Consider the following 9,065-nt stretch of genomic DNA (forward strand, 5'->3'; position numbering starts at 1 on the left):
GACTTTGCCTTTGACCTAGAGATGAAAGCTGCCAGTAGAGAATGTTGGAGCCATGAGGTAGGAGCTTGGGTCCATGGAACTCCATGGAACCATCGTATTAGTGCTGGACTCATACATGAAAGGAAAACGTGTTTCTATGTCTTTTAAGCTAGGGTTATATTGGGTCTTAATGTTTTGTTTTAAAGATTTATTTATTTGTTTTATTTATTTATTTGTTTGTTTGTTTGTTTATTAGAGAAAGAGCACAAGCACAAGCACAAAGGAAGAGGGAAAGAATCTCAAGCAGACTCCCCGCAGAGCACAGAGCCCAATGCGGGGCTCAGTCTCAGGACCCTGACACCATGACCTAAGCCGACATCAAGAGTCGGAACGCTGACCCGACTGAGCCACGCAGGTGCCCCTATATTGGTTCTTTATTAAAGAAACTGGAAACTGTAACCTAACTACTAAGCCTGCTGTGTCTGCTTTTCTACATATAAAATGGGACATGCTTACCTCACAGCTTCTACATTTATAAGACTTACGTTGAAGTGACCGACCGAGAATCAAAACCCAGGGAAGAGAATTGATTGCCCCATCTGGGTCTTCTAGTCAGCTAAGCTGTCAGGGGAGAGTCAAGGACTCCACGGCTTGCTGCTGGGGCTCAGACTGTGGGTGGGGTGAAGTGAGAGGGGTCTTGGAGGGGGGGCGAGTACTTCATTGACCCCGGCTTCTGTCCTGAAGCTAACCATTCCTAGAGACACGTCTGTGTTCTTTCAGAAATAAATCATTCATAACAGGTCAAAGTAAAGTATATGCATTAAGTGGATTAGTGAGAAGGAAATCTCTGAAATTAGAAGGGAAACATGACTCTTCCAATTAATAAGGTCTCCTGTGGATGTGAGGTGGACTGGCCAGCTCCGGGGTGACCGAGTCCTCCCACACACATCATCCATGGCTGCTCATTCTGCCAAAGAGAATGACAGTTCCAAGTAAGAAGACTCTCGGGTCATGCAGAGTCAAGGAGCTGTGTTCTCCTGCTGGACCCCAAACCACACATAATTCACACGGGATAATTTGGGTAGGTAGGGCGTTGTTTTAGCTGGAAACAAGGAATGTCAGACTAAAGAGCAGCACTTTTAGGATATTGGTGAGTCCTCCCCAGGAAACGACATGATAGTAATAAAGATGCTTTTCTTGACGAGGGCAGGGGATTCTGTGTTCATCATCTTGTTTCTTCCTCCATGCTCTCTGCCCGTGCAGCCGGCAACCAGAAGGAGGGTGCGGTAGTTCAGAGAGTGGGCTCTAGAGCTCCGCTAAGTCACCTACCCCCCCTTCCAGGCCGGTTTCTTTAGTTCCTTCTATAGAAGGAATATGAATACCATGTAGCAGGGTTATGTGAGGACTGACAGAGGTAATATGAGGAAAATGCTCAAAACAGTGCCTGACACAGACTAAGTGCTGTGCTTGTTAACTATCACTATTAATTCAGCCTCTAATAATCATTATTACTCTTTCATTAAGCAAATGCTTATTAAGCCCCCGCTTGGCTCCAAGAGGAATAGACCCAGCTGAGTTAAGTAACTTGCCCAAAGTGTCACAACTGAGAAGCACTGGTGCTGGTTTCAACAAGGTGGGTCTGCTTCCTAAAAGGGGGATGTAGGAGGAGGGGGAGGTTCTGAGGGGAATTCTTATCAATTTCAACACATACCCGCCCTTCTTTTTTTTTTTCTTGTCTTTAATATGGACATCGTAGATGTAAAAGAATTAGTCTCTAAATTTAAGGAGTACACAGTCTAGTGAAAAGAGAGGCTAGACCATTATAATATAGTGCAATCATGTCTATGACAGAGGTCAGAAATGAAAAGTCATAGGAACCCAGGATGGGTGTTTAACCAAAATCAGAGGAGCAGGAAAGGTTTCCTGGAGGAGGTGATTAATGAGCTTAGTAGGCTAAAGCCAGGTAAAGCAGAAGACAACATATGGAAAAGGCTTTATCTGGACACAGCTATATTCCTAAAATTACCAAAGCAGGTCATTGCCTAGAATACAGAATGAGAGGGTGAAACCCACAAGGCTTGGAGAGCATTTTTTTGGTTGGTTGTCGTGTGCGTGTGTGTGCTTCCAGGCTGGTTATTAGTGAGACATGCCATGTGAAAAGGGCTGTATAAACTCCAAGGTGTTTGGAGTAGATCCTGGAAGCACAGGTGAATCCTACAGTGGCTGTCCTCGAGCACCGGGGTTTTGGTTAAATCAAAGATAAAAAGACAAATGTCTTGACTTTTCCTGAATCAGTTCAGAGAGTAAAAGGCAAGCAGGAGAAGCCATGACTTTGAAGTTGGGGACTTTGTCTTGCTGACGGCTCCCTCTCCAAAGTCTAGGACAGAATTTGGCACACGGCAAACACCCAACAGACATTGGTTGAGTAAATGAATGAGTTGGATAAAAAGATGTGTGTATCTTAAGAGCACCATTTGCCAACCTTCGTTTATCTTTTGTGGGTTGATGCTGACTAGAACGGCACTTTTGGCTTGCATCTGAAGGAGCTGACAAATTATTAAGATATATTAACTAGTCTTTTGGATGGTTATATCTATATAACTAAGCAGTTCTGAGGAGATAACACTGCATTTTATTTTTTTTGAATTGAGGTATAACTTACAACACTGCAATTTTAGCTCATAAATAGTAAATGTGGTCACCTGCTTTACACTCAGAACTCAACTAGGAACCAGTAAGGAATAGATCCATAACATGACCCTTGTCCCGTGGAGGTAAGATGTCATAGGAAGATGGGGATAACATATGAAGAGGATCAGAATATGCCATCCCAAAATATGTAGCTTTGGCATAAAGATTATTTTAAGGGGAAGGCAAATAAGAAACAGCAGACACGGGAGGAACCCTCTGCCCTTATCTCTTCTGCATAAAACTGGGGCACAGATTTCCCTTTGTGAAGGTCTCCCGTCTCTTCTCTTCCGTACCAGGAAGAGAAGAGTGATTCTTAATCCCTGGAGAATCTTATCACTGGAGTTTGTATAATAAACCTTACTAAAATAACCCTTATCTCCATTGGTTTCCCCTGTATGTTTACCTTCCAATGCATGATATAACACCCTAGAAGCCAAAATCTTTTAACTTCCCGCCTTGTTCCTTCTCCACAATTGATTGCCCCATATTAAAGTGGTATAGAAGTTCTCAAGCTGAACCCTTTTCTTTGGGTTTTCACTTCTCCTCTGGGAAGCTCCCAAGGCACGCAGATAAATCTGTGCTGTTAATCTCTCTTTTGTCAGTTTAATTTACAGTTCTCATCTACGAAACCCAAGAGGTTGAGGAAAAGTGTTTTTTTCTCCCCTGCATGTGCGTGATAAGAGGTTGATCACTACCAAGACTAATTGTGTAATAATGGTGAATGGTGCTTCAACTCACAGGTACCGAGATAAGAATATGTGAATAAATGGAGTGTAAGATACATAATTGAGGGTTAGGGTTTAATAAAGTAAGTGCAATTTCCCCTTGGGAACATATGTTTATAAAGTAATACTATAGGGGCACATAGGTGCCTCAGTCAGTTAAGCCTCTGCCTTTGGCTCCAGTTAAGCCTCTGTCTTTGGCTCAGGTCATGATCCCAGGGTCCTAGGATTGAGCCCCGCAACAGGCTCCCTGCTCAGCAGGGAACCTCCTTCTCCCTCTCCTTCTGCCCCTCCCCACTGCTTGTGGTTGCTCTCTCTGTGTCAAATAAATAAATAAAATCTTTGTTTTTTAAAGTAATAATATACAGTTGACCCTTGAACAACATGGGTTTAAACTCTGTGAGTCCCTTATATGCAGATTTTTTACAGTGCAGGTCTGTAAGAGAAAATATGTTTTCTCTTCCTTATGATTTTCTTAATAACATTTTCTTTCCTCTTATTTATTTTACTGTAAGAATACAGTATATAAAGACATATAAACATGTGTTAATCAACTGTTTATGTCAACAGTAGGCTAATTATTAGTTAAGGTTCTGGGGAATCAAAAGTTAGACGTGGGTTTTTGAGCATGGTGAGGAGGTAGCGTGTCAGAATTCCTAACCTTTGTATTATTCAGGGGTCAACTGTCAACGAAGTTTCAAGTCCCCATATGGGGAAAATATTTTTGTTTTCTTTCTCCTATATGATTTATGGCAGGCCAGGAGTAAAACCAAGAAACTCAAAGGCAAATTTTAAGAGCTGAAATGGATTTTTTTAAAATTGGGAATAATGCCTATAAATCCTACCCATACCCTCTTCATGCTGAAAGTAAAGTGTACTTGCATCACTTTATAAAGCTGTTTCCTTGAAAACTTTTTGCAAAAAGACTAGGTGAGGCCAAATGTTTTTTAAATCTGTGATCATGATCCAAGCATTTTAAAATGCAAAATTGGAGAAAGAAATGGAAACTAATAGAGTAGCCAATTCAAAACACACAAAAAAGAGTGGAAAATTTTTTTCCTACTGTGTTGACCACATTCCTCCGCAAAGTAACAAGGCTTTTACTTGAACAAGCATAATAACATAATAGGTGCTTATTTATTTAGAATGGCTGGACAATGAGCCCACATACTTAATTTCTTTTTTTTTTTTTGGATGAGATATCAGATACACCACTCAAGAATTTTTTATTTTAAGTCACTTCAATACTTAACTTATCTGGGCTTATTTTAATTGTTCTTTAATTCAGAACACAAGTACAGAAGGATTTTTCAGGACTTTTACTCTAGAGCAAAGGACCTTACTCCTTCAAGGCTGAACTCCTCTGTAGCCTTCAATACCTTGCTTGATCTGGCCTCTGGGGGTGGGGGGGCAGGCAAAATCGGTAAAGGGGATTAAGAGGTTCAAGTTTGGAGTTATAAAATAAATAAGTCATGGGGATGCACTGTACAGCATAGGGAATATAACTGTATTCTAAGAACCTTGTGTGGGGACAGATGGTAACTAGACTTAGTGTGGGCATCATTTCAAAATGTATAAAAACATCAAATCACCATGATGTGCACCTGAAATTAATAAGATATTGTAAGTCAATTAGACTTGAATTTTTAAAAATTTAACTTATGGAAACAGAAAGTAGATTGATGGTTACCAGAGGTTAAGGGAGATGGAGGAAATGGGAAGATGTTGGTCAAAGAGTATAAACTTTCACTTAAAAGATGAGTAAATTTCAGGGATCTAATGCACAGCATGGTGACTTCAGTTAACAATACTGTATTGTATACTTGAAAGCTGATCTGAGAGTAAAACTTAAATGTTTTCACCACCACCAATAAAAATGGCAATTTTGTGAGGTGAGGGATGTTATGAATCCCATTTCATAATAGATGAATGTATCGAAAAATATGTTTGACACTTTAAGTACGCACAGTGTTCTATGCCAATTATATCTCAACAAAGCTGGGGGAAAGCTAGAGAAAAGGGAAGGAAAAAATGCTTTCCACAAAATCCATTCTGTCAGAAGCTTGCTATTTTTAATTCCTTCATGTATTGAAAGGCTACTGTGTATTAAATGTGGGGATACAATGTTGAAGGAAAATGGCTCCCGCCCTCCTGGAGCGGATAATCTAATGAAAACTAAAAGAAAACTTGTTAGTTTAGTTTTCTGTTTACTATATGAATGCTTTTAATATTATTCAACGAAATGCCTATTTTCCAGATGTCTTCATTGTCAAAAGCTAAACACATTTATTTCAAGAAACAGGTGCTGAGCAACTTTCAGCAGAATCTGGAAGTACTTTCTTTTGTCAGAAGGGTGCTCCGTGCTGAAATTTAGACAATTAGATCCTTAGAAAATGATTCCCACTGCCTCCTAAAGTGAAAAGGGGTTGCATTTCAGTAGGAAACTCTGGCCTTTACATTTTGGAGTAAACAAGTTTACAAACGAATTAAACTGCATTAGTATTTTGATACCATCTTAAATTACCTGTGAGTTTTCATAAGCAACAAAGAAGATTGGAACGCGACACTGGAACGTGAGTCATTGGACGTGGTTGCTGAGCTGAGTTTCGGGATGTTAAGCCACAGCCTTATCAAAATTGAGAGTACGCATTATTATAAAGAAGCTAAAATTAAGCAGCTGTATTTGATAGAGGTGAAAAGCAGTGAGATCCCAAACCTTTCTGATCCGTTTTCCCTTGAGAACTACTGAAAGGAGTAGACTTTTTTCCCAGAAAGAGGTAGATGAGCGCAATACACACACACACAAAATTATCGTATGAAAGTCCTGTGAAGCTTATGAACGCCTGGCTGGGGCCTCTCCCATCTTCCTAAACTCCTTCTCCAGACTACCAAGTTCTATGGCAGCTGGTAAATCGTTCATGTGATTCGGTACACCAAACTGCCGATAGACAGCAATTTCTCAGATCCTGAATGACTATAGATAAAATAACTAGGATATTACCAAGCTTCAAGCAGGAATGAGGCAAGACAGAGGTAAAAGGAGAGAGAAGACAGAGAGAGAGAAGAGTGGTGCGTGAACGAATATGGGAATGAAGAAAAGGAAGAAAGAGATGAAGAGAAGGGGACATGGAGGCAGCAGGAGGGTGATGGGGACAGGTGGCTGGCTCTCGTTTCCAAAAGTCCAGAAGAAGCCTTGCCTCCCTCAGCTCCTTTGAGCCCCCGGGACTCCTTGAACTCTCATCTCTCCAGTGCTCCTGGCCCCTTGGTTCCTTTGAACCCCTGTGGATTCTGTCCCCTGTTTCTCTCAGCCCAGCTGACTGCCTGTTGAGGACTGCCTGGCTTCTCTGCTTCCTCTCACTATGCTTTCTTGCCCAATAATTAGATTTCTACTTGACCTGTGGTCCTGAGGCTTCTCCATGAGAAGGACCATAGTGAAAAATAAAATGGTTTTTTGTGTGTGTTTTTTTTTGTTTGTTTTTTTAAAAAGTAGGCTCCACTCCCAATGTAGGGCTTGAACTCATGACCCTGCAATCAAGAGTAGCATGCTCTACTGACTGAACCAGCCAGGCATCCTTAAAATGGCATTTATTATCTTCATTCTATGTAGTTTCTCACTTTTCCCCTTAAAACTCTCTTCTATGGGGAAAAATAATAAAGATTTGCTCTGGGCACCTGGCTGGCTCAGTCAGTAGAGCATGCAACTCTTAGTCTTGGGGTTGTGAGTTTGAGCCCCATTTTGGATGCAGAGATTACTTAGAAAATAGGTAAGTAAACAAAACCTGGGGTGCCTGGGTGGCTCAGGTGGTTAAACTTCTGACTCCTGATTTCGGCTCAAATCATGATCTCAGGCATGTGAGATGGAGCCCCAAGTTGGGCTCCAAGCTGGGCGTGGAACCTCCCTAAGATTCTCTCTCTCCCTCTGCCCCTCCCCACTCCTGCACACTTAGGTGCATTCTCTAAATAAATAAATAAAACCATACTATCAGTAAATAAATAAATTTCAAAAATAAATAGATAAAATAAATAAAATCTTAAAAAAAAAAAAACCCAAACTCTAGCTCTCTTCTGTGTTGTTTTCTGAGTTCATTTTAGTGATTTTCTTTGTACTTAGTTATGTCATTTGCTCCATCTCTTTTTTTTTCCCTTCCAAATCTAAGTCACCCCGGAGCTGAGCTCTCTCTTTTCTGTTTTCTATATGCATGCCATCCCCGAGGAAACTATGGATTATAATGACGTAGCATAGTGTGGTAAGAAAAACATGGATTTCAGAAGCAGAAAAAAAAAAGTGGATTCTAGCTCTAGTATCACTGCTCTATGCCCTTGAACAAGATACTGGCCTTTCTGAGCCTGTTCTTCCATCTGAAAACAAACAAACAAACAAACAAAAAAACCAAAAAAAAAAAACAACTGAGGACAGTCCTATCTCCCTAGAATTATTTCTGTGAGGATTAAATGGGATAAATTTGTAAGAAGGTGCTTGGCATGGTCTCTCATTGAGCAAACGTGTTGACCAGCAACTATATGGAAAACTCAATACGACATACTTAGGAATGATGCAGTACAGTTTTCTGCCCTAAATCTACTCACAACCTAGGATGGACATTGGCATGTAAACACATAAATCGAACACGCCGTGTCAGAAGCAACAATAAGAAACTTACAAGATAGAAAGGAGACCAAGAAAAGGCAAAGAATTAACCTACTGGAGGTTTGTGAGACTAGGAAGGCTTTTGGGAAAAGGTGATACTTGAGTTGGATTTTGAAGTATACACTTTTTAAAAAGATTGGTTTTTTTTGAAGGATAAATGTTAACAAATAGAAGCAGAGAAAACTGCTTATGTTGACACACCTAAGTGTTGAACAGCCTGGACTATTCAGGCTGGAGAGGCATAGAGAGGGCAGATAATGGGATGGTAATAATAATGGCAGTAACATCAAATTATTGAGCGATTACTGTGTGCCAGGCACTGCCTCATCATTAAACACTTTGCATACCTGATTTCTTGAAATCCTCCTTCCAGTAACCCTGTGAGTGGAGAGCTTGCCTTGGCCCTGGGGCCAAATGAAGAGCCACTGGACTTTTAAGTAGGGTGTATATCATAGTACTTTCTGCCTTCATGAATTTGATTACTCTAGGTAACTCAGAAAGTGGAACTGTATAGTATTTGTCCTTTCATGACTGGCTTATTTTACTGAGCATAATGTCCTTAAGTTTCGTCCATGTTGTAGCATACGTCCTGATGCAGGGCTCGATTCTAGGACCCTGGGATCATGACCGGGGCTGAAGGCCAACGCTTAACAACTGAGCCACCCAAGCATCCCCTCCTTCCTTTTCAAGGCTGAATACTATTCCACTGTAGGTTGTGGGTCAGCAGATTTTACCACCTCAGAATGTGTTTCCATGGCATAAGGATTATTTTGAAACTACAACCATTCAAAACCCAGCAGATTCAGGAAAAAACCTCTTTACCTCCCCTTCAACTGCCTAAGTTTACATGGGAAAGGGAGCCCATACCAGGAAGAGAACTCTTACTGGAGATACCTTTTTACGTAAGAAACTTAACTCTGTAACAAGGTAATCTTTGTTTTTCAAACATTTTCTCTCCCTTTCTGGGAACGGCCTTTCTTCCCTTTGCCTCCTCAGATCCTTACCTTTTTCCTTAGGTCCATGAT

The sequence above is a fragment of the Mustela erminea genome, chromosome 10, assembly GCF_009829155.1.
Source record: "Mustela erminea isolate mMusErm1 chromosome 10, mMusErm1.Pri, whole genome shotgun sequence".
NCBI lineage: Eukaryota > Metazoa > Chordata > Mammalia > Carnivora > Mustelidae > Mustela > Mustela erminea.